General features: G+C 52.6%; 1 long non-coding RNA gene across 1 annotated transcript in view; it reads right to left on the bottom strand.

The window, feature by feature from the left end:
* LOC127480077 (uncharacterized) overlaps nt 1–23,608 on the bottom strand; it is a 45,644-nt gene that overhangs the window by 7,378 nt on the left and 14,658 nt on the right. The gene's annotated exons all lie outside the window — the stretch shown is intronic.

The raw sequence follows: 23,608 nt of genomic DNA, 5'->3' as shown, positions 1-23,608 counted from the left end.
TGCTGCTTAAAGATAAAAAAGTCTCTGAACAGTTTCTTGGACCGATTTTTCGGATTCACAGGGTCGGGGTAGAAAGGTTGCCCCAGGGAGGGAGTTCTGACCCTGCAGGGCCAGTCCCAGCTGCCTGGGCCCCTGTCTTTGCAGGACCACATCCCTGAGGCTCCCGTCCCCACTGCCCCAAAGCAGTGTCAGCTCCCTGTGTGCCAGCCCCAGGCAAGGCCCTGTATGCGTGTGCCCTGCAGGCCTTGGCTTTGGCAGGAGTCTTTCTGGGAGTTGTGCAAAGGGTGGTGAGTGCAGGGGGAGTGAGTGGGCTCCTGGTGGTTTGAAGGGGAGGGGAGCTTTGGCCACATGATTTTTCTCCCTACAGTGCCAAACAGCATCTCTGAATTCTTCCTATGTCACCTGACCTTGCTTCCACTGGGCACACACCTTCCTTTTTTGCCTTATCTCCAAGACAAGATCCCTGCTCAGCCAAGCCGCCTTCTGTCTCACCTGCTTGACTTCCAACATTTGGGAATTGCTCCTGTGCCCTTAGGAGGTGATGTTTGAGAAGTGATCAGCAGTGCAAAAGCAGTTTCCCAGAGGACCTTCCTTCCTAATTCCCCGAGCAACCTGAAGTCTGCTCTCCTCATGGCCAGAGTTGAGGTTTTGCTGGTACTTTTTCTCCTGTTAACAGAGATTTTTAACTTGATCACTTTGAGGTCACTGTGGCCAAGATGGTCCCAATCTCCACTTTGCTCACAAGATCCTCTCTGTGGACAAGCAGTAGATCAAGGAGGGCATCTTTCCAAGTCAGTTCCTCTAGGACCTGTTCCATAAAGTTGTCATCCAGGTTTTTTAAGGAATCTTCTGGCCTGGGTTGTATCATTTGTGTGATGCTCCCAATTAATTTCTGGCAAGTTGAAGTCCCCCAAGAGGACAAGGGCAGTTGACTTGGAAGTGTCCTTTAGCTCCTCAAAGAATAATCCATCGGTATCATTGTCCTGGCTGGGAGGTCTAGAGGAGACTCCCATGGTGATATTGGCATTATTTGTTTGCCCCAAGGTCCCCTCACTACCCCCCAAAAAATGGGACTGGGAAGAACTTGGAAGCTTTACTGGGGTCACTGGGAGCAGCTGGGCAGGGGCAGAGAGACAACGGGGAGGGGGGGACACATGATGCCCCCCAAAATCATCAGGGGGACAGGGGTTGTCCGGTCTGGGCCTGAGGCCATGGGGAGGGACTGTGGCCACCGCTGGTTCAGGATCTCTGGGTAGAGAGAAAAGGGGGTGACACCAGGGTTGGGGAGTCCCCCAGGGGGCACACACACTCCAGGGAGAGGAGGACATGACCCCTGGGGATCCTCCTCACCTTCTGGTGCAGGTAGAAGCTAAGCCCCAGTGCCAGGAAGACGAAGCCCAACACAAAGCCCCGGACCCCCGTCAGTATCTTGCCATGGGTGGTGTCCAGAAGCATGTCTGGGGGTCCGGGGGGGTCAGGAGCCCCCAAAACATCTCACAGAGCCCCCCAAGACCTCCTAAATTTCATCCTAGTCACCCCCAGCCCACCCAGGACTCCTGAAACCTCTTTCACGTCCCTACCCAGTTCCCCTAGGAATCTCCAAACCCCCTCCTAGCCCCACCAGGACCATCCAACCACACTCCCTGTTGTCCCCGGTCCCCTGAGGAGTCCCCAAACCCTCCCCCAGTCCCCTCTCGGACTGCCCAGGAGCCCCCAAATCCCTTTCTCATCCTCCCCATTTGCTCAAATCACACCCCTAGTCCCCCTCCTGGCTCCCCTCAGCTCCCTCCCAGGTACCCCCAAGACCCACAAACTCCCTTTCAGTTGCCTCCAGGATCCCCAAAGTCTGTACCAGTTGCCCCAAACCTCCCCCAAGCCCCTTCTCAGTTACCCCCAGGACCCCCATCTGTGGTTCAGCTTTGGGGTCCTGCAAGATCCAAACATCCCCAACCGCCCCCCAGGAAAAAACCAAACAGACACCCCCAAGATATTTGCGGTGAACTCCCCCTCCCCGGTCACCTACGTGATGCGGGGCGGGGGGGGGGGGGGCGATGCTCCTCCTCTTCCTCTTCCTCTTCCTCTTCCTCTTCCTCTTCCTCTTCCTCTTCCTCTTCCTCTTCCTCTTCCTCTTCCTCTTCCTCTTCCTCCAGCTCCTCCTCCTGTTCGTTCCGCCCGGGCGAGGCGGTCTCGGGTGAGTAGCAGGGGGGACACGATGGGAAAGAGGGGAGAGGGGGAAAAGAGCGGGTGAGACCCCCAAACTGAGCAAGAAAGGGGGTGGGTCACCCCCAGAGGGAGCTGGGGGGCAGTCGGGGTTTGGGGGAATGATGGGAAGGGGGTGGGAGAGGGGGAATAAGGGGAGGTGGGACGGCGGGAAAGGGGTTCCATTGGGGCCCCTCCGTGTCTCCATCCCTTGGGCCCTGGAGAGGGGGGAGCCTGGAGAGAGGAGACCCCCAAACCCCCTGTCTCGAGCCAGGGGTCGGGGCCGTGCTGTTCATTCTGAATTCCCGTCAGGTTGAACAAAGACCCGCTCCCATGTCAGGAGCTCTTGTGTTTTCTTGTCCCCAACACTTCCAGGAGCTCCCCCCGCATTCCCAAAGTCCTGCCAGGCGCTGGCTGGCAAGGCCCAGCACAGCCCCCCAATCCCCGCCGTGCCCCACAAAGTTCGGTGCGGGGGTGGGATAGAACAGGAGAGCCGGGCTGGGCCCGGGTAGAGGCCGGGAAGGGAACAAAGAATGGCCCTGGGGCTTGGATCCCGCTTTGATGCTGCTGCGGGACTGGGCCAGAGCTGGGAAACAGGGCCGGGAAAGAGAGAAGAGAAAGAGGGAAGGGGCAGAGGAAAGAGAGAGAACAACGAAAGCGAGGGGATCCGATCCACTCCCTTTTCTCATTAAACAGACTTCTGGGGCGTTTTGTTCCCTTGGGCACATCCAGCCCTTCCCCAGGGAGTGAGTCGGGTGGGCTGAACCTGTCTCAAGGTGGAGCAGGGAGTTCATAGAACCAGAGAATGGGCTGAGTTGGGAGGGTCAGGATCATCGAGTGCAACTCCTGGCCCTGCACAGGACACACAAAGAATCCCACCCTGCGCCCGAGAGCATTGTCCAAATGCTTCTTGAGCTCAGACAGGCCTGGTGCTGTGACCACTTCCCCGGGAAGCCTAGTCCAGTGCTCAGTCACCCTCTGGGGGAAAAAACCTTTTCCTAACATCCCACCTAAACCTCCCTGACTCAGCTCCAGCTGTAGAGTCCTGCCACTAGTCACAAGAGTGAAGAGATCAGTACCTGCCACTCCACTGCCCCTCAGGAGGATGTTGAAGACCCCACTGAGGTCTGACCTCAGTCTCCTTTTCTCCAGGCTGAACAAACCAAGTGCCCTCAGCCGCTCCTCATAAGGCCTTCCCTCCAGATCCTTCCCCATCCTCATGGCCTCCTTTGGACGCTCTGTTATGGCTTCATGTCTTTTTTATATTGTGGTGCCCCAAAGTGCCTCAGAACTTGAGGTGAGGCCGCCCCAGTGCAGAGCAGGACAATCCCCTCCTTGGCCTTGTTGGCAACGCTGGGCCTGATGCCCCTCAGGACAGGGTTGGCCCTCCTGACTGCCAGGGCACTGCTGACTCATGGCCAACTGGTCACCAATCAGGACCCCCAGGGCCCTTTCCTGCAGCTGTTCTCCAGCCTCTTGTTCCCAGTCTAGATGCACAGCCAGAGTTGCCTGGAGGAGGAGGAGGAGCAAGTGGAGAAAGAATGCAGCAGGAGGAGAAGTAGTGGGAGGAAGAGCAGGGATAGCAGAGGAAAAGGAGCAGGAAGAGCAGGAACGTTGCTGTTCTGCTGCTGACTGTATCCACAGCCCCCCCATCCCCAGGAGCATCACCCCTCCCTCCTGCATCCCAAAAGTGACTGGGGAGGGGGAGCTCACCCCAAATGTCTTGGGGGATTTCTGGGGGTTTTTTGAGGGAGACGTTTGGATCTTTGAAGACTCCAAAATGAGCCGCAAATGCCCCTTGGGGGGATATTGAGGTTCCCAATAGGTGTTTTTTGAGGGTCCCCAAAAACCTGCCGGCAGAGTCCCGGCAGTGGGCAGGAGGATGCATGTTCCCCCCCACAGTGGGTGTTGGTGTTCCTGGGTCAGGAACACCATCAGAGGACCCATGTTGGATGATCCATGGTGACTCACATTGGGCAGAGACCTGGTGGGTAAAGACCTGTTGACCAACGTTTCTGGTGACCCATGTTCCTTGTAACCCACTGTGGTAGTGCTTTACCCCCTCCCCCAGGCCTCGCTATGATCTGAGACATGCTCGTTAGGTCTCGACCTTGATGAACAGCCCCTGGGCTGAGCTGCTTTTGAGCTGCTCAGAAACACTGTCTGCTCATAGGAACTGATGCTGTCTAATGAGCTCCTGCTTTTCTTAACGGCCTTGGAAACTTGTTTTTCTTGCCCAAAGAACAACCCAAGTGGAATCGTATTTTTGTTCTCCAACTTTCAGAGAAAGTCCCTAACCTGAACTGGGACCAGGATGGACAGTTCCTGTGCCTTAAAGCCCCCTCTGCGCGGGTCCCATAACCAGCGGTGCTGATTGAGAACCTTTGAACTCTCTGAGGCCACAGCAGCTGTGACAGCAACCTCCCTTTGCTTGGGCCTCTCAGAGCCCCCAACTCTTCCATTTGCTGCACTCAGAGGATCCTGACCGACAGCAGATCTGGGGCTGATCCCTCTCACTCCTTGAAGCTCAGCCGTTCTTCTGAGAATGTGCAATGGCATCCCAAGGGAGGATTTTCCTGAATCCCAAGGGAATTGTTCCCAGGTACCTTGTCCAGACTCTTTCTGTCTGTGTGAGTGTGAATCTGCCATAACAAATGTCCCGGGAACACTGCTCTCCTGGATTCTTCAGCACTTTGGATTTGAAGTCGGTCAGGCCTGTGAGTTACTGTTATGGTGTCGTAAATTCTATATGAATGCTTTGCTAAATTATTTGACTTCAGTTATCAGTTAAGTGCTGTTAAGTTAAGTGCTGTTGGGCCTCTAGGCATAAACTGTTGATCAAGTTCAGGCTCAGTTTAGCATGGTGGCAGCTGCGACAGGGGCCTGACCCTGCCCAGGATGGTGATGCCACCTGCCTGCTCCAAACTGGGTTGGACTGGTGCTCCCAGTGCTGTGTGGGCCAGGGTCGCTTTTGGGGACCCCCCCGGCACTGCCCGGCTGCTTTTGGGGTGTCAGCACCTGCCCAGCGCTGGGGATGGGCTGTGTGGGAGGAGTTGGGGCCAGACTGGTGGTGCTGGGAACCCCCCCCGGCTGCAGGCAAGGGGAACTCGGGGGAGCAGGAAGGGGAGAGACAGTGGGAAAGCAGGAGGAAAGAGGGAGTGGGACACCCAAACCAAGCGGGACAGGGGTGCGACAACCCAAACCAAGATCAGTGATGGCTGGGGATTGTGGACAATTGGAAAGGGGGAGAAGAGAGAGGAAAAGATGGGGCTTTGGACCATCAAAATAAGCTGAGAGGGGCTAGGTCACCAAATCCAAGCAAGGTGAGGGGGGATACCAAGCTACCGGGGGAGCTGGGGATTGTGAGGATGATGAGGAAGGGGTGAGACAGTGAGGAAAAGTTGGAAGAGCGGGCACAGGGGTCCCATGGGGGTCCTGTAGCAGGATGCTCTGCCTGGAATGGGGTAAAACAACTCCAGCAAGGCCCTGTTTGAAAAGCCCTCAGTGGGAAATTAAGAAGGCTGGGGAGGAGGTTGTCATGTTGTTTTGGGGACTGAACAAAGCTGAAACCAGCCTGACTCATCAATCCCTAGGTTAAACATCCTGAGAGTGAGAGAATATTTGGCAGACCTTGTAAAATATCTGGATATAAAAGAATAAACAAGTGACACCACTGAGAACTCCACAGCTGCTGAGCTGGCATAGCCTGGACACACCTGACTGACAGTCCAGCACTTTATACTAGAAAAGTTCAGTCCCAGATTTTAAAGGCAGGGTCTTCTGACATATCCCTTCTTGGGATTGTGTGTGGAGATTCCTGCCTGGAGTGGGGACGCCCCTCAAAGTCACTCCTCAAGGCTAAGCCAAAGAGATTTGCCTAAGGTCTTTGGTCTGGGTGAGTGACATCAATCTCTACTTAATAATTGGTTTTGGTTAAATGCAATTGCTTTAGTACAGTTGCTTCAATATTGCTTCCTAGTGCACTATATTACAACAATTGTTATAGCTGCTATACTGGGTAGTAAATAATTCTGATTAAGATATTTTTACTTAATCATTATCATAATAAATCCTATATATATTTATATAAATATACCTGGTTTGTAGTCCAGATCCCTGGGATATCACCGTGGAAACCCTGTCACTGCATGGGACATCACAGCTCTTTAGCAGCATAGACACCTCTGTTGTCACTGTGAAGCCTCTGTGAGTGCTGTGGTAAATTGGCTCCATCACAATTTCCTGTTGCTCCTGATGACAACCATCACCAGGACATGTTGCTCATGCATGGCCCGTGGCAGCTCCATGGAGATGCAACCACCCTGGGGTGGTTGCCATGGGAACAAGCTGAGTCCTGTAGCCAGAGTCTGTTGCTATGGCAGGGATTTACGATCCTATACCGCTTGTCAGTTACCACAACACCCATCAGTGGACCCCTTCCTAAGTGTGGTGCCATGGCAACCAAGATTTGGACCAGTTGTGATAGTTGTTTGCTGTGGAAACCTGCATTAGGGCACACTGCTATGGGTTTGTGCCATGGAATTCTGGGTCTGTGAAGTTTCTGTGGCAACTTGCGTCAACTGTCCCGGCAATCACCATAGAAACCCATTGCCAGAGACTGTTGTCATGGCCACTTGCACTGAGACCTGTTACTAAGTCTGGTTGCCATGGCAACCATCAAAAAGACCCATTGCTATGTCAGTTGCTATGACAACCTGCAGGGAGACCGTTGCTGCAGTTTCCATGGCAACCATTAATAAATCTATTGCCAGGAACCTCACTCCTGGGCACTTCCATGAGTTGTTTGCCATGGAAACCATCCCACAATCTTATTGAAAGGTTGGTTGCCATGGCAAGCAATATAAGAATCCATTGCTAAGGTTGGTTGTCATGGTAACCATCCCAATGCCCTGTTGCTGGGGCAGGGGCACAGCACTGACCCTGTGAGACCTTGTGCTGGGGAATGGGCATTGGGAGATGGTTTGGGCTTGGAGGGAGTAAGTTTCCTTCCAGGGGGCTTCTCTGGGACTGGGCTGGGAACAGGGGGGAAAATTCTGGGAGGTTTTTGTTTCTGCCCAGAGCCAAGGCCTTTCCTGCTCCTCATCCTGTCCTGCCAGCAAAGGGAGCTGGAGGTGCACCAGGAGTTGGGAGGGGACACAGCCAGGACAGGTGACCCCAACTGACCCCAGCAATGTCCCAGACCATGTGGCATCACTGTAAGGTGTGGGAAAGGAGGGCAGACTGGGGAAGGAGGGAACACTGGGAGCGATGGTGTTTGTGTCCCAAAGTCACCATTCCCTGAGGTGGAGCCCTGCTCCCGTGGGGAAGTTGAACACTCTCCTGCCTGTGGGAAGCAGGGAGGGAGTTCCTGATTTTTGCTGCTCCCATGGAACTGTCTGTGCCTCAGCCCAGGAGTTTGGTCCCTTTTGCTCTCTGGGTTGTACCCTGTCCCGCAGGTGCTCAGATGTCACCACAATTAGCGATGGAACCCGGTGTGAGGGGCAGTGCTGGAGAAACAGACTCAGAGAGACATCGGTAGGGATTGTTGCCATAGCAACCAGCACTTGGACTATCAGTCCATTGCCAGGGACTCTTGCCATGGCAACCAGAACCATTTCTCGTGACCTAGGGCTGTTGCCATGGCAACCATCCCTTAGTCCATTGCCAGGGACTGTTTCCATGAACACCTGCACTGAGACCAATGGCCAGGGTCAGTTGCCATGACAACCACCATACAGGTCCATTGCTGTGGTTGGTTTCTATGGAAACCATCTGATGACCCATAGCTATGGCAGTTGCTGTGGCAACATTCCCACGAGGTCAGAAACAATCACAGTCCAGTTACTGGAGTTGGGTTACCGTGGGAACATTCACTGAGATTGGTGGCTATAGCTGGCATAGTTAAACGTGGCAACTATGCCATGGCATAGTTAAAACCCATTACTGGGGACTACTTCCATGGAGATGTGAGCTGAAACCCTTTGATATGATCAGTTGGCATGGTAACCATTAGAAGACTTGTTGCTGGAAACTGGTTCCATGAACAATTAAACAGAGACCCATTGCTATGGCAGTGGTCTCCATGGCAACCAGCAAATGACCCGTCACGATGGTGGTTTGCCATGGTAACTTCCTCCAGTTCTAGTTGCTGAGGACTTTTGTTATGGAGAGTTCCACTGGGTCCAATTACAAGGGGTGGTTGCCATGGTAACCTGCACAAAGACCCAGGGCTTGTGTTGGGTGGCAAGGCAACCTGCACTGAATTTCTTGATGCAGATTGGTTACCATGGCAACTGTCATAAAGCCCCATTACAAAATCTTGGTGCTATCACAGCTTGCTCTTTCATCTGTTGCTATGGTTGATTGCCATGGCAACCATCATCAAACCCTTTACTACAGCCCATTGCCATGGACAATGCCACTGAGATTCATTGCGAAGGTCAGTTACCATGGCAACCATCCTAAATTCTCATTGCTAAGGTCAGTTACTGCAGTGTCCTGCTTACAGAGAAGGGGGTGGAGTTTAGTGCAGTGTGGGGATGACCAGGTATTTATTCCACATCCATGTCATCACTGGGAATGTGGTTTGGGCAGGAAAAGCCAGGGCTCTGGACACAAAGTGCCCCATCCTGCTTTGCTCTCTCTGGTGGAGGGACTGTCAGCACCAGACCTGTGCTTCCTGTCCTCTGCCCCACTGGTTCCCCCTCCCACTTTCTCCAGAGCATGACAACGGACCTCTGATGCCGAAAGGGACAGAGAGGATAAACATAATCGACAACAGTGCTGAACCAACAGCTCCTGTGGGGAAGCTACCAGCAGGGATGGAGTGGTGACAAGGTGATCCCCCCTCAGACTGAGCTTCTCAAGCGAGAGAAAAGGAGGCCTGCGCAGGACTGCGCCTCAAATAGCAGCTGTGTGGCACTACCAGGATGGCCCAGCTCCTGGGGTTTGGTTTGTCCTTGTTTTCGTTGTTTTCAGGCTGAGGGGATGGGAAATGTTAGCCTTGGCACATTGCTGTGTTAGCTCCCTGAGCACATTGCCTTAATTTCCCAAATACCACTTGGCACAGCATGCGGGAGCTCCCCCACCACATTGCCTTTGTCTGGGGACACTACGCAGACACATCCCACGAGGAGCACCTGCCATCTTGTTTGTGTGCCCAGTGGTGAATACATTTTGGGGGTGAAACACTTTCTTTTTTTGTATACTTTTGCTCTTAATATTGCTGTTGTTACTGTGCGTGTCTTATTCCATTGCTGTGTGCTTTCAGAAAATTGTTATCTGAACCCAGAGTCTCTCCTTTTTTGTCCATCCCTTACCAAAAGGAGTGGGAGAAGGGGAGTGACTTATTTGAATTTTAATTTCCCGCTGATGTTAAAACCAGCACACCTGTCATGCACCAGCCTCAGGAAAGATGGAATAATGCAGTGGACTGGTAAAGAGGAGACTGAGAGTAGTGGGTGGTGGGACTTGCAAACATTGGGATCCACATTTAGCAAAGGCCACCAGATCACTCAACTCTGGGGGATCTGCCCATTGAGCTGGCTCTGCCAGTCAAAACTTTTATGTACCGTACAAAGGGATAAAGTTCCTGCAGTGCACATTAAAAACATGTTGGGGAAAACAGTCTGGGTTATTCCTGCCTCAGGCAAAAGCAAACCCACCCATGGGATTGATGTTGTTCAAGGACATGGGTCCACTTGGTGGATATTTCAGAATAGGAAATGCAGTGTGTGCCTCAAGGGGATTTGATTTTGGGTGAGAATAGTCAATGCATAAAACTGTATAATGTTAATAACACTATGCATTCTCAATTCTGTGCTGGCTGTTTGCCATGTCACGGGTATTACAATAAAAATCACTGAGAGTAATGACGAATGAACTTTGATGTGACCAGAGAAGTAGAATGGTGATGGAACAAGAACTGGTTTCAACATGGAGCAATCCAACACCAGACACCATTTTTCCAGTCCTGACAGAGTATTATGTCAGATGGAGCCCAAAGTCATGGGCTAAATGAACTCAACAGAGTTTTATAGACATAGTTCAAACACTAAACAATGAGATCTGTGAGTTTATATCAAATTACAGGAAAGGTGGTGATGGAATGTATTGGAAAAAGGTGGGAGCCAGCATGTCGTAAATGGTATCGAATAAGGGCTAGACACACAAAAGCCCTTATCCCCAGGAAAGAACAACTAGAAGCTATGGCTTTTTGTTGTAATTGGGTTTTTCATCCTGGAGACTCTATGGGTAGCAAGAGCTTTCTGTGCTGGCACCTTTGGTGTGGCAGGAATCTTTGTTTGTATGCAATTTTGGGATTCCGGTTGTCAGTTGAGAGGCAGGGCTGAAAACAGGAAACAACAGCCCTTAGGGCCAGGAAAGAAAGACTGGAAGATTTGGCTTTTTGTTGCAGTTGGGTTTGTCAGCCTGGAGACTCCATAGGCAGCAAGAGCTTTCTGTGCTGGCACCTTTGGTGTGGGAGGAATCTTTGTTTGTATGCAATTTTGGGATTCCGGTTGTCAGTTGAGAGGCAGGGCTGAAAACAGGAAACAACAGCCCTTAGGGCCAGGAAAGAAAGACTGGAAGCTATGGCTTTTTGTTTTAGTTGGGTTGTCAGCCTGGGCATTCCATGGGCAGCAAGAGCTTTCTGTGCCGGCACATTTGAGTGGGAGGAATCTTTGTTTGTATGCAATTTTGGGAGTTGGGCTGGCATTTGGAGGTAGGTCTGAAAACAGGAAACAAAAGCCCTTCTCCCCAGGAAAGAAAGCCTGGAAGCTTTGGCTTTGTGGTGCACTTGGTTGGCAAGGCTGGGCACTGCATGAGCAGCAAGAGCTTTCTGTGTTGGAAACTTTAGTCTGTGAGATATCTTCATTTGTATTCAATTCTGGAAGTCAGGCTGTCATTTTGAAGGCACAGCAAAAAGAGTAAACAAGGGTCCTTATCTGCAGGAAAGAAAGACTGGAAGCTTTGGCTTTTTGGTGCAGTTGGTGGGACAGCGTGGGGACACTATGGGCAGCAAGAGCTTTCTGTGCTGGCACCTTTAGTGTGGGAGAAATCTTTGTATGCATTTTTGGGAGTTGGGCTGGCAGTTGGGAGGCAGATCTGAAAAATAAAAAACAGTCATTACGTCACAGAAGAAAGACTGGAAGCTTTGGCTTTCTGGTGTACTTGGTGGGTCAGTCTGGGCACTCTATGGGCAGCAAGAGCTTTCTGTGCTGGCACCTTTGTTCTGGGAGGAATCTTCATCTGTATGCAAGTTTGAGAATAGGGCTGGCAGCTAGGAGGTAGGCCTGGAAGCAGGAAACAAGAACCCATATCCCCAGGAAAGAAAGCCTGGAAGCTTTGGCTTGGTGGTTCAGTTGTTTTGTCAGCCTGGAAACTCCATTGGCAGCAAGAGCTTTCTGTCCTGGCACTTTTGGTGTGGGAAGAATCTTTGTTTGTATACAGTTTTCGGAGTCGGGCTGTCAGTTGAGAGGCAGGGCTGAAAACAGAAAACAACAGCCCTTATTGCTAGGAAAGAAAGCTTTGTTTTTTTGGGGCAGTATGTGTATGATCCTGGGGACTCCATTGGCAGCAAGAGCTTTCTCTTCTGGCACCTTTGTTCTGGGAGGAATCTTCATTCGAATGCAATTTTGAGAGTCGAGCTGGCATTTGGGACGTTAGTCTGAAAACAGCCTTTGCCCCCAGGAAAGAAAGCCTGGAAGCTTTGGCTTCCTGGTACACTTGGTGAACCTGGCTTGGCACTCCATAGGCAGCAAGAGCTTTCTGGGCTGGCACCTTTGGTCTGGGAGGAATCTTTGTTTCTATGCAATTTTGGGAGTCAGGCTGGCAGTTGGGAGGCAGGGCTGAAAACAGGGTAGAACCCTGATTCTAAGCCTTAGGAGAGAAAGAAACCAGGAGACTTTGAAGTTCAACTGATGTTTCTACAGTGTCCCAGCTTTCCTCACATTAATGAAAATTGGTTCATGAGTATAACGAGGATGCAATTCCTGCTACGGAGAATTCTAAGCATTCTGAGGTCGGTAAGACAACCTGGTAAGTAACACTTGAGTCAATGGGGGGTTGTCTTGGGGGCTTGTTTCCTTTCTCTTTTCTATCTCTCGGTTTCTCATTTTGTTTGCTACTTTCTTTGGAATAAATGTTGTTTTGTTCAGCTTTCAACTGTGTACTGATTTCAGTTTTGGCAATCTCCCTGCTAGACGCAGACATAACAAACAAATGACAGCATCAGCAGATGCCTTTCCATTCCTCTTTCCCTTCCCGTTCCTCTTCCCTTCCCATTCCCACAACCAACACACTATTTCATTTCTCACTTTAACAAAGCTCTTTTCTCCTTCAAGCCCCTCAAAGGCGCCAAGGCCACATAGGAGGCCACACACAAACTGTACTCTTCCCACTTGACACCACCTTGCCCCTCACTGTTCTACAGGGAACACCAGGAATCTGCTCGCAGAGGCCTCTCGTTTCCCATCAGCAGCTCAGCACAAGGAGCTAAAGGAGCTCAAGCCTTAGGTCACAAGAGCTGACAGCAAGGAAACTTGGGGAGCAAACTAATGCTGCTAACACGGACCCAGCTGAATCCAGCACACAATCACAGAATCCAAGAGTCCTTCAGCTTGAAAAAGACCTCCAAGCTCACTGAGTCTTGTGCAGCCCCTCCCTGACCACCTGCAGGGAGGGGATGATGCTTTGCACAAGCACCAAAAGGAATACTGTGAAAACCATGACCTGCAGGAGGACACAGAGAAGGGCTTGGTTGGGGCCGGGAAGGAGGGAGCTGGCGCTGGGGGAGCGGGGATGGAGCCTCGGGGATGTGGCGCAGCAAGGACAGGGGCCCAGGCAGCTGGCAGGCTGCAAGGCCTCGCCCCCTGCCCCAGCAGCAGCACCGGGCCCTGCCCAAGGCGCTCCTGCCAGGGGCTGGGCCCTGCAGGCAGGGGCAGAACCCACTCCCTGGGGTGGCCTTGCTGCCCTGGCCCTCGTCCGGCCCAGCCTCTCCCTGTGTGCGTGCTCCCCACAGCACAGGCTGCACTGGGCAGCATCCCCTGATGGGCCCTGCAGAGCTGCCCCACGCGGACACTTCCCTTTTATGTCACAGGTGCCACAGCCTGTCCCAGCCAGCCCTGCCCATTGTCCCCACCCCGGCTCAGTGACTCACAGTGGCCCCTGGCAACCAAAGAACCAAAGCCCCACACCCCCAGAGTGCAGCCCTACCCATCTGCAAGGGGCCCCCAAAGGGTTCCCTGCACAAAGCAGCCCCTCCAAACCCTTGTCAGATAGAAAACTGGGGGACGTGACCCTTGGATGCTTTTAGTACAGAGATACAAGCTTTTCTTGAATAATGGAGGGGCTCACTTTTTTACTATTCATATTTACAGTTATCCATTTGGGGACAGGATGTCCTACAGGCTAATGTGGTGTCACATTTGGAGTAAAAAGTACTTTTCAAAGAAACCCAGGGTGCATGGGTGATGCAGAGGGAGCTGTCAAGTCACCCAGTGTGAAGCTCAACACTACTTTGCAACTGCACTGCCCTTTCACACACATCTTTGTCAAAGGCAAAGATGTCAGGGTTTAGTTTCTAAATCAGTAACACTTGACAAGACCTCTTTATGAACTGACAGCAAGAGAACTTAGGAGCAGCTTAGGGTTGGCAAGTGTTGGAGCCCAGAAGAGAAGGGGCTGATGGGTATGTCGTGATTACTGACAGCTGGATGGTCGTGGAGCTGACCAAGGACTGTTGGTAAAATAGAAAGAACAACATGTGACTGGGGAAGGGGCCATGTTTGGGAGCAGGACAGCATCCTAGGGCAGCACTTTTCCTGGACAAACATCCTTGTTCCAGTTCCGACAGACACAAAAACAAGTGACAGCATCAGCATCAGCATCAGCTCCTCTTTGCCTTGCCTTGCCAGACACGAAAGACATCACCTGCTGGACTCTACCCAAACACCAGCCCCCTCCTTACCCTTCTCAACCACAGCCTGCACACACCCACACCTGCCAGGGCCAACTGGCTGTTTCTCTTCTCTTTTCTGCCTGGGGGTGAAGGAAGAAGGACAGGGAGGGCATTTGCCTTTGGGCCAGAGGGAAGGGGAAGGAGATCCCCCCAAATCCATCCCTGGCAGGATGGGGGCTGGGGGGGACATTGGGGGACCCCCAAGAGTATTTTTGAGGGGGGGAAGGATGGGGGCACCCACAGGGGGTTGGGGGGGAGGGACCAAGGAATCTCCTGGTGGGACACTGGGGGTTCCCAGCAGTTTCTTGGGGGGGGTTGACCCTCAACAGTCCGGGGGGGAAAAATGGATGGAGGAATCCGCCGTAAAGGGTTGGGGAGACCCAAAAGATTCTAGGATGGGGTCGGGAGGGACCCAGGAGTCCTGAAGAGGCTTTGGGGGTCCCAGGAGGGAGTTTGGGGGTCTGAGGTGGTTCCAGGAGATTTTGAAGGGTTAAGGGGATGCACAGGAGATTTGGGGGGGAGGGGGAAAGGTGCAGGGGCCGGCCCCCAGGAGGGGGGCTTTTGGAGGGTCCCCAGGATTCTTGGGGGGATCTGGGCAGTTCCTGAGAGTCTTGGGGGAGATTTGGAGGGGTCACCAGGAGCCCCCAGACCCCTCGAACTCACCCGACACCACCATGGCCTCGTTGGGGCTGCACGTGAAAAATATCGCGGCGGGGGGAGACCCTGGGGCCGGGATCAATCGGGACCGATCGGGGACAATCGCGATCCTCCCCTCCCCTCCCCCGCCATCACCGCCCCGCTCCCGGCAGCCCCCGCGGAAGTTTCCACGTTCTATTGGGTGACTCACCGGCACAAGGACAGGGGCCCAGCAGAATTTGGCAATGACGTCATTCCAGCAGAGCCGTTCTATTGGCTGCGACCCACGAGGGAGCCCCAAAACCTGTTCCTGGCTTGGGGGGGAAGGACAGCCGGCACGGCCGGGAACGGGGGTGCAGAGGGTGTTCAAGTGCCCAGGAAAGGGGCAAAAAACTTTCCCCTCTCCCTCCCAGTGCCCCCTCAACCCATCCCAGTGTCTCCCCTCTCTCCCAGTGCCCCCTCAGCCCATCCCGGTCTCTCCCCTGCTCTCCCAGTGCCCCCGTCCATCGAGGTCCCAGCCCGGCCCTGCCCCCTGCTCTGCTCCGGCCTGGATTTCTCCCCTGCAGGGGCAACTGAGGTGGCTCCAGGGTGGGCAGGAGTTTTCGGGGCAGGGGGTGGCTCCTGACATGCTGCTGGAACCGCCCCTGCCTGGGCGGACCCGTCAGCCTGGGGCACCTCCTCACCCGAGCCTGGGGGACGGGCCGGCAACTGGGAGGGGCTTTGGGAAGGAATGGGGAGACTGAGAAGGGGTTGGAGGTCGTGGAGGTAACTGGGAAGGGGTTTGGGGGAGCTTGGAGGGTTGGGAGGGAGGTTTGGAGATTGGGGCGACTGTGAGGGGTTTTGGGGAATCGTCGGGGGTCTGGGAAGGGACTGGGAGAGAGTTTGGGGGCATCCTCGAGGGGAAGGGGTCAACTAGGAGAGGGTTTGAGGGGTCCTGAGAGAGCTGGAGGTAACTGGGAGGGGTTTGGGGGCATCTTGTGGGTTTTTGTGGGTCTGGGAGGCAGTCTGGGGGCCTCGGAGGGTTTGAGGGCAAGTTGGGAGAGTCCTGTGGGACCGGGATGGGATTTGAGGGTTCCTGGAGGGGCTGGGAGGGCTTTATGCCTTTATACGGCGGGCATTGTCTAGTATTGATGGGGGTAATCGGTGAACTGACTGTTTCATAATCATCCAAATTTTAACAAGACTTTGAAGGTGGTCAACCTCAGTTTGAAGCAGCTCATTTTTAGCAACAAGTTTATCCGATTTTTCTCCCGTTTCCCTCTCAAAGGCTAACGATGATTTCAACAGCACATTTTCTGATTTCAAAACAGTAGACTCAACATCAGAAATCCATTCGTGACTTCCCTGTCAGCACTTAATCCGAATGTCTGTGCACTCACTTTGACCTGAGAGAAACCTGCTTGTTTGCAGGGCACTGACGGGGCAACTTTTCTTTTTGCGGGTGGAAAAGAGCAGATAAAAAACAGATGGGTCCAGCAGAAGTGATGCTGCTTCTGTCAAAAGCAGAGCAGAGGCCGAAAGCACTTTAGGAAGTTGCTTGCAGAAGCACTGTGCATTCCAAGTTACAGCTCAGCAGTCTCAGTGACTTGTCCAACATGGGAGCTCCTTTTCCATTTCTCAAGCCCCCGATTCCTCAGGAGTAGGAAACTGAAAACACTGCCTCAGAAAAGCTCCTTTCCTTCCAAATAATTGTGCTTTACCCTTCCCATTTGACAGCGCTCTTGGAAATGTGCTGGTGTGATCTGGATCTGGGAGCAGCCCTGACCTCCCACAGCACTCATCCAACGGCAGTAAGACCTTGCCTAGCTCCTGCTGGGGTTCTCGCCACCCACCGACAGCTTCTCCTTTCAGAGATGTGGGCAACTACCGAGGCAGGATGAGACCTGACCCCGGCATGCAGCAAAGTCCCTGCCCTGGCACAAAGAAAGCCGGGGCACAGGGACCCTGCTCTGCAGGACAGCCCCAGGCACCCCTAGCTGCACCCCCACCTTCCCAGCCCGCAACCATCCCTGGCAGAAGGAACCCACCTGCGCTGTCCCTCTGATGGTGCTGTAGGGAAGACCTGCCCTGGAGAACATCCTCCTCCGGCGCAACAGAGAAACTGGGAGAGTCCTGACAGATGCGCAAGGCTGTGGCATGTGGTAGCTTTAGGAGATTCCTCCAGGAACACAAGCGACATTGCCCTGCACCTGTAGACTCACTCTGCAGAGGAGTGTGAAGTTGTGTCCCCTGGGGAAGTCTCAGCTGAACACCTCCCATCTTTCTGCTGCCTTTAACCTCTCTCTGCCTTGCTTCTCTTCTTTCGTGGCTACAGGCAGTGCCCTCAACCCTGCTGGGCTGTGCAGAGGAGCTGCTCCTGGGCAGAGTTGTCTCTCTGCTGTGCTGCCCACTTGCCAGGAGCTCCCTGTGTGCCAGGAGCCCGGCCCAGCTGAGCAGCAGAGCAAGAGCCAAAGGGAGCCCTTTCTCTTCCCCCCTGGGTTCCCCACAGGTGTCCCTGGGGCTCCAGGGGAACCTGCTGTGGAACAGACTGAAGGAAACAATGATGTTCTCTCTTCTCCCCTCTTCTGTGACACTTCTTTCCAGCAGTGATATTTCTCTTCTTAGAAAATTAATGATGATCACCTTTTCTAGTTTCCTCACTACACAGGACACCAGGAGGGTGACAGCAAAGGATCTGGTAACTCCCTGGCACAGTGGGGGTTTTCCTGGAGTCACACACAGAAATGTGTCAGGGCTCTGAGAGGTGTCCACTCCTGAACTGGACTGATGCACTGCTCACACACGCTGGGGTGTTCAGAGACACGAGTCCTTCCCTCGCACACACACAGGCAGTTCATTGCAGCAGGGACAGTGTCTCCCTGGGCTCCTGCTTCCACTCCCAGAACCTGGAGCCACCTCAGCCCTGTAGTGCTCCCACCCTGCCCACTCCTACATTTCAGATGAACATTGGGGTTTTCTAGTCACTGGAACTGCCCAGTCCAGCCCCTCCCCGGTCCCCCCATCTCCCTGCCCCGCCCCAGCCCAGCAGAGCAGCACAGTCGTTTCTGGTCCTGCAGCAAGAAAGGGAGGCAATAGATGGACAGGGACAGTGACTGTGTGTCTGGACTACTCAGGAGATCATCAGCTCAGGTGGCAGCTCCTGCAGCCCCAGGGTCAGACCCTCTTCCTAGTGGCCCAGCCAGCTGCTGCCAAGTGGGCACAAGTTCTGCTGCCCAGGAGGGTCCTGTAGTGCAGGGCTTTGCAGATGGACATGTAGCAGTCGTAGGACATGATGGTGAGAAGGGCAAGCTCCACTGTGATCAAGAAGAGAAGCAAAAAACACCTGTGCAGCTCATCCTGAATAGGAGTTGCCCCTGGTGTTCCAGAGGGAATTGACCATGGCTTTGGGGACAGTGGTGCAGATGCAACCCAGGTGTGTGGGGGAGAGGTAGAGCAGGAAGAAGTCCCTGGGGGTGTGCAGGTGGTGGTAGGCTACGGCGCTGAGGATGAGGCTGCCCAGGAGGACAACCAGGGAGATGCCCAGGAAGAAGCAGAAGTTCAAGAGCTGCAACCCTCGCGTGCCAGGAGGAGGAAGTGGGGGATGGAGCTGCTGTTGGACATGAGCTTCCTCCGGGCATCAGGAAGTGTCCAAGGAGGAAAAGGCAGTGAAAACTTTGGGGACAGATTTCCTAGACCAAAGCCCATGAATTCCTCTGAGCATCTACCCTCATCCCAAGTATCTGCAGTCACACATATGTAGATTCTGGACTGTAGAAGACAGACTTAGCATGACTTTAAGATGATTTCTTCTGAAATTTTTGATTTATTTTTCTACTGCCACGTCTGAGAGCTGTATCACGGTGACACAGAGGCGTCGTGGAACCAAAACAACACTGAGACATTCCAGAATCCCACATGTGTTGGGTCTGTTTGAGCTGGAGTTCATTTTCTCACTGCAGCCATCACAGTGCTGTGCTTTGCATTGGGAGCTGCAAAGGGGTTAATCACACCAGTGCTTTGGCAACTGCTGAGCAGGGCTGGCACAGCATCCGCACTCTCAGCTTCCTCCCTTGAATTGGGGGCAAGATCGTGGGAGGAGATACAGACAGGTCAGTTGAGCCAAATGGACCAAAGGGATATTGCAGAATATATAGCATCAGCTGAGCTACAGGAGCTCAGGAAAGGAACAGGAAAGGGGGAATCAATTTTTTTACAATACTTACCTTCTGAGCGACCTCTCTGTGTGGTGAAACCCTGCTTCCCGTGAAGTGGTCAGGCATGACTGCTGACGGGAAGTAGAGAATAAAACTCTTTATTTTCCTCTTCACTGATGCATGCACAAACTTTGGCTTTTGCTTTAGTAAAGTGCCTGATCTCAAGGTAGAAGTCATTTTCCATCTTCTTCCATCTCTCCTGTCTGGCTGGGAAGGGCAGCGATAGAGCGGCTTGGTGGGCACCTGGCATCCAGACAAGGTCAACCTACTGCAACATTGCAGGCTCTCATGGAACCAAAGGACAGCTAGGACAATAGGGGAACTCATGGAATCAAGCGGTCGTCGTGACGCTGCCCTGAATCACGGAAGCAAATGTTCCCTGGGAATCTACAGAAAACCAGGGAATTAAGGGACGTCATTGGAACGTGCGGGACCTCATGGAATTAAACAAACCCTGGGATATCTTTGGAACTTCATGGAATCAAAGGGATAAAACAAAAAAATTAAATCCAATGACCAAAAATCATTGGATGGAACATTTCTTTAAGATGCCAACTGGGGAATCATGGGGTACTCTGCCATGCATGAATCAAAGAATCAGTATAACTTTTGGAATATAAATACAGTGATACTTGAAAGACCCCCCCTTCACAAGCAGTCCATACTTATGATTTTGGGGTCAAATAGCATCTGGGATTTTATTCGTGGAGCAAGACTGCCATCTAGCGTCCATTTTTTTTTTCCGGGAGGGGCAGTCATTTTCGCGGAGTTGTCTTTTCGTTTAGCCAGGCCCCGTAAGCATCTCTGTTTGATCTATCCGACTCCTAACCCCTAAACTAAATGTTATAGGACCAGTTAAGACATGTCTTAGAACTTCCCATTTGCTTAAACAATGTATAATTGACTTTCTTCTTTGCAGAACAATCTCTTATTAGAAAAGTTTTCTGAGGCATGTAAGCTAATTTCTTGAAGATGGGCATACGATACACTCTCTATTATATTCCATGTATCCTCTACATTCTCTCTCCTAAAATTAATTGTAGTCTTAAAAACTGCTACCATGCCAAGAAAGTAAATCCCTTTTTTGATTAGGATTTTTATCTAAGAAAAAAATTTCTGAATTACGAAGTCATTTAGAAAGGATATCCTCTCTCATTTTTGTGCCTTGGTGACAATATGGGGCCTCACGTAACAAATGGAACACTGAACAAATGGAACACTGCAGATTCCCGTGGAATCAAGGGACCATTGTGACATTCTAGGACCTCATGGAAGAGGGAGGCCCTGCAGAGAGACCTCAAAACAGAGGTTTGGGCAATCATCAACCAGAGGAAGTTCAACAAGGGGAAGTGCCGGATTCTGTCCCTGGGATGGGGTAACCCCGGATGCACAGGCAGACTGGGAATGACATGATGCATCGCAGTGCTGGAAAATGGCCTCTGGGGTCCTGGTGAATGGTCAGTTGGCCAAGAGTCAATGGTGCCCTGGGGGGGCTCAGTGCTCAGTCACAGGAGGGTTTTCAGACACACGATTCCTTCGCTTGCACACACACGCAGAGTGTTCAGGGCAGCAGGGGCAGTATCTCCTGGGGCTTCTGCTGCCACGCCCGGAGCCTGGATGCACCTCACCCCTTGTGGGGTGCCAACTGCTCTGCTACTGAGATGCCCCAAGGCTTCAGGGGTTGAAACGGGGAGCTCTGTCCAGAGAAGCACATCCCACAGCTGCATGCAGGGGCTCGACCAGGATTTAGTACCATAAATGCAAAGTGACACCGTGACACTCTTTGTCCCACATAACTTCAAGGTACCTCCAGGAGGTTGATGGCATTTGTACTTGTTCAGGGTCATCTCCCCACACCAACACCAGGTGTGTGCTCAAGACTAGTCTTTGCAATGCCAACAGAGACACCCTCTTTAGTAGTTCAGTGTCTCTCCAAGGAAGGTTAACGAACCTCTGTGGGCTGGGTGAGAAGCCAGTGCTGGAAGTAGTGGTTCTATTGTGAGTGCCAACCAAGAGTGGTTGGCAGGTGTGGAACGCATGCCCTGGAGAGCTGACCTGGATTTTCCTGTGCACATGGCAATTGATCACACCCTGTCCTAGTGGTCCTTCATGTCCTCCTACGGAGGTGACAGAGATGGGAAAGAGAATGAACTTTTGGGCTGTGCATCTGAGTGCCCCTCAACCTGCTGCAGATATGCTTGTTCCAGCACCTTTATTTCAGGTGTGACAGGCTGTTCCCTGGTCCTCTGAGCAAGAGGAGCAGGAGGAGGGACACAGCAGTGCTCACTTACGGAGACTGTATCTCCATGAAGTCCAAAGCAGGAGGGAGATGGCACGCCACGTCCGAGCTTTCTGTGGGCATGGTGCTTCTCCCATGCACTGCCTTGCCGTAGCACTGGCGCCACAGCCCCCGAGAAAACCCCAAGTAGTCTTTTTCCGCAGCAAAAGTGCTCCTACTGCCAGAAGGAATGCTCCCCGGAATAGGTCAGGAGAGGTTAAGCCCGGGGCGCTGAGCCCGGAAGGATGTTCTTCCTTTTGTGCCCCTCGACCATTCTCACAAGCGCGTGCCCTGGAGGACAATTCAGGAGTCTCCACCTGCCAAAAGAGAAGAGATGTGAAGGATGAGAGGGTGGCGGTGACAGGAGCTCATGGTCTGTCAATGTTGAGCTCCCCGATACCAACCCGCACCCCTGCCACATGCGGTGAAGGGAGGGAGAGGAAGGCAGAGTAGGGAAAGGAGGCGGAGAGGAGGCGGCCAGCCCGGTAGTAGAGAACAGCGGCTGGCGGTGTCAGTGAGACGCCGTGCGGCGGATGCGGCGTCTACGGTGGTGGCGTGGAGTTGGGCTGGCGGAGCTGGCGGCGGTTCCGCTCAGTGCGCAGGGCTGGCGGCCGGCGAAGTGGGGGTCGGTGACGCCACTTAATAGCCTCTTAAGATTCAGACGAGATGAAACAGAGGCGGAGGATACACGTGTTCCTCGAGGAAGCTGCTAGCAACTCTGAGAACTGAGAACAGCACGGGAAGATGTGAAAGGAGCAGCAGGGTAGAATCCTGGAGTTCCCAAAAGCCCAGCAGTGGCTGTGCAGCAGAGCAGACGGTTGCTGCTGCTGAAGGGTTGACGGCACTGCGAGCTTACCTGGAACAGGCATTGCCCGTGAATGAGGTCCCAGAGCCCGGCAATTCTCCAATTTCCATAAGCTGAGGGAGGCACAGGGGCTGCTGCTGGAGGAGGTAGAAACACAAAAAAGCATTTCAGGCACTGAAAGAACAGTTAATCTTTCTGCTCTCTTGCTTCCTTTGTTCCCCAAAGAGTGTCGTTTCTGGCAGCTTTCTTCTCTCGGGACAGGATGGTGATTTCTGAACCTCTCAGCAAACAGGTAGGTTGGACTCAGCACGTACTTTGGCTATCAGGCCCTCACTTTCTCCCTGGGCCACCTCCTCTATACCGCCCGGTTTTTCAGCAATGCATTCTTCTTCTTCCTCCCACAAAACATTCCACAGCCTCATAGGCCACTTGGTGGAATACCACTGAATAGAGAAACATCGTTGCAGATCTCATACTTGCTGTCTTGAATGAGTTAAGTCCAGAGGATCTTCTCTAAAGAAATTAGGGGAGAAAGAAGAGCATGGGAGAAGATCGGATGGGACATGATATCTCCCAATCCCTTTGAACTCATGGAGCTGCAGTCTCCGTGAGGAGATATCTGCTGTGTCCCTCCTCCTGCTCAGAGGACAATGGAACAATCTGTCACACCCGAAATATATACGCTGATCCTGCAAACAGGGAGCCCTGAATATGTTGATAGCAAGGAGAAAAGTGGAAGTCATGCCAGAGGCAACCTGGAGGCAGAAAGGGACGCATTATTAAATTTAGTTAGAGGAGAGGATGATAGGTCGGGGGTACATTCAAGTTGCTAGCACTGGTGCTTTTTGTGCTGCGCTGTGATGTGTACTCAGGCATTCTCTCACAAACCTGTGCTCTGTGTATAACTGAAAAGACCTCTTTTCATGGAGAGAATGAATACATAGCCGCGTCCCCATGACCTGTGCCCTGAGAGACAGAGGAGGGTCCAACCACAATCTCCCGACAAGGAGAGCCGCCCCGCTGGCTCCCGCAGTTCTCCGGACCCTTTAGCAGCGTGTGTCAGGAGCCCGGAGCTGCCAGTAAAAATGCATATAATCCCAGATTCCTATGTTCTTCTGTGAGAACTTGATGGTGATTTCACTGCCCTCGGTTTTCTCTACCAATGGGTCCTGCTTGCACTTTTGCTCTACCTGCAGACATTGGCGGGGAGAAAGAGAACGAAAGCCTTTAGAGGTGCTTTTTGCACTGTATGTTTTTTTCCTGAAAAAAGGGAACAGAAGAAATCAGGACCATACGGAGAAGAATTTTAAGAGGATGTCAAGGTAAGCAGTAGTGAAAGTGTCCCAGCTTCTTCTCTAGACTAACTACAGAGCGCTCCCAGGCACCAGTCACAACACAGGAAACTGATGCTTTCACAGTCTTTTCAGGTGGAAGACCAGCATCAAGCTCACACTCCCTATGCCAGTTTGCACCTAACATGGTTCTGCCCTCTTAGATATCAGAGCAGAGATTACACATTTAGAAGAAACTGAGGATTC

This window comes from Manacus candei, unplaced genomic scaffold, assembly GCF_025592945.1.
Source record: "Manacus candei isolate 608988 ecotype Guabito, Panama unplaced genomic scaffold, ASM2559294v1 h1tg000071l, whole genome shotgun sequence".
Classification (NCBI taxonomy): domain Eukaryota; kingdom Metazoa; phylum Chordata; class Aves; order Passeriformes; family Pipridae; genus Manacus; species Manacus candei.
The sequence above is the reverse complement of the archived record's forward strand: the minus strand, read 5'-3'. Positions and strand labels throughout refer to the sequence as shown.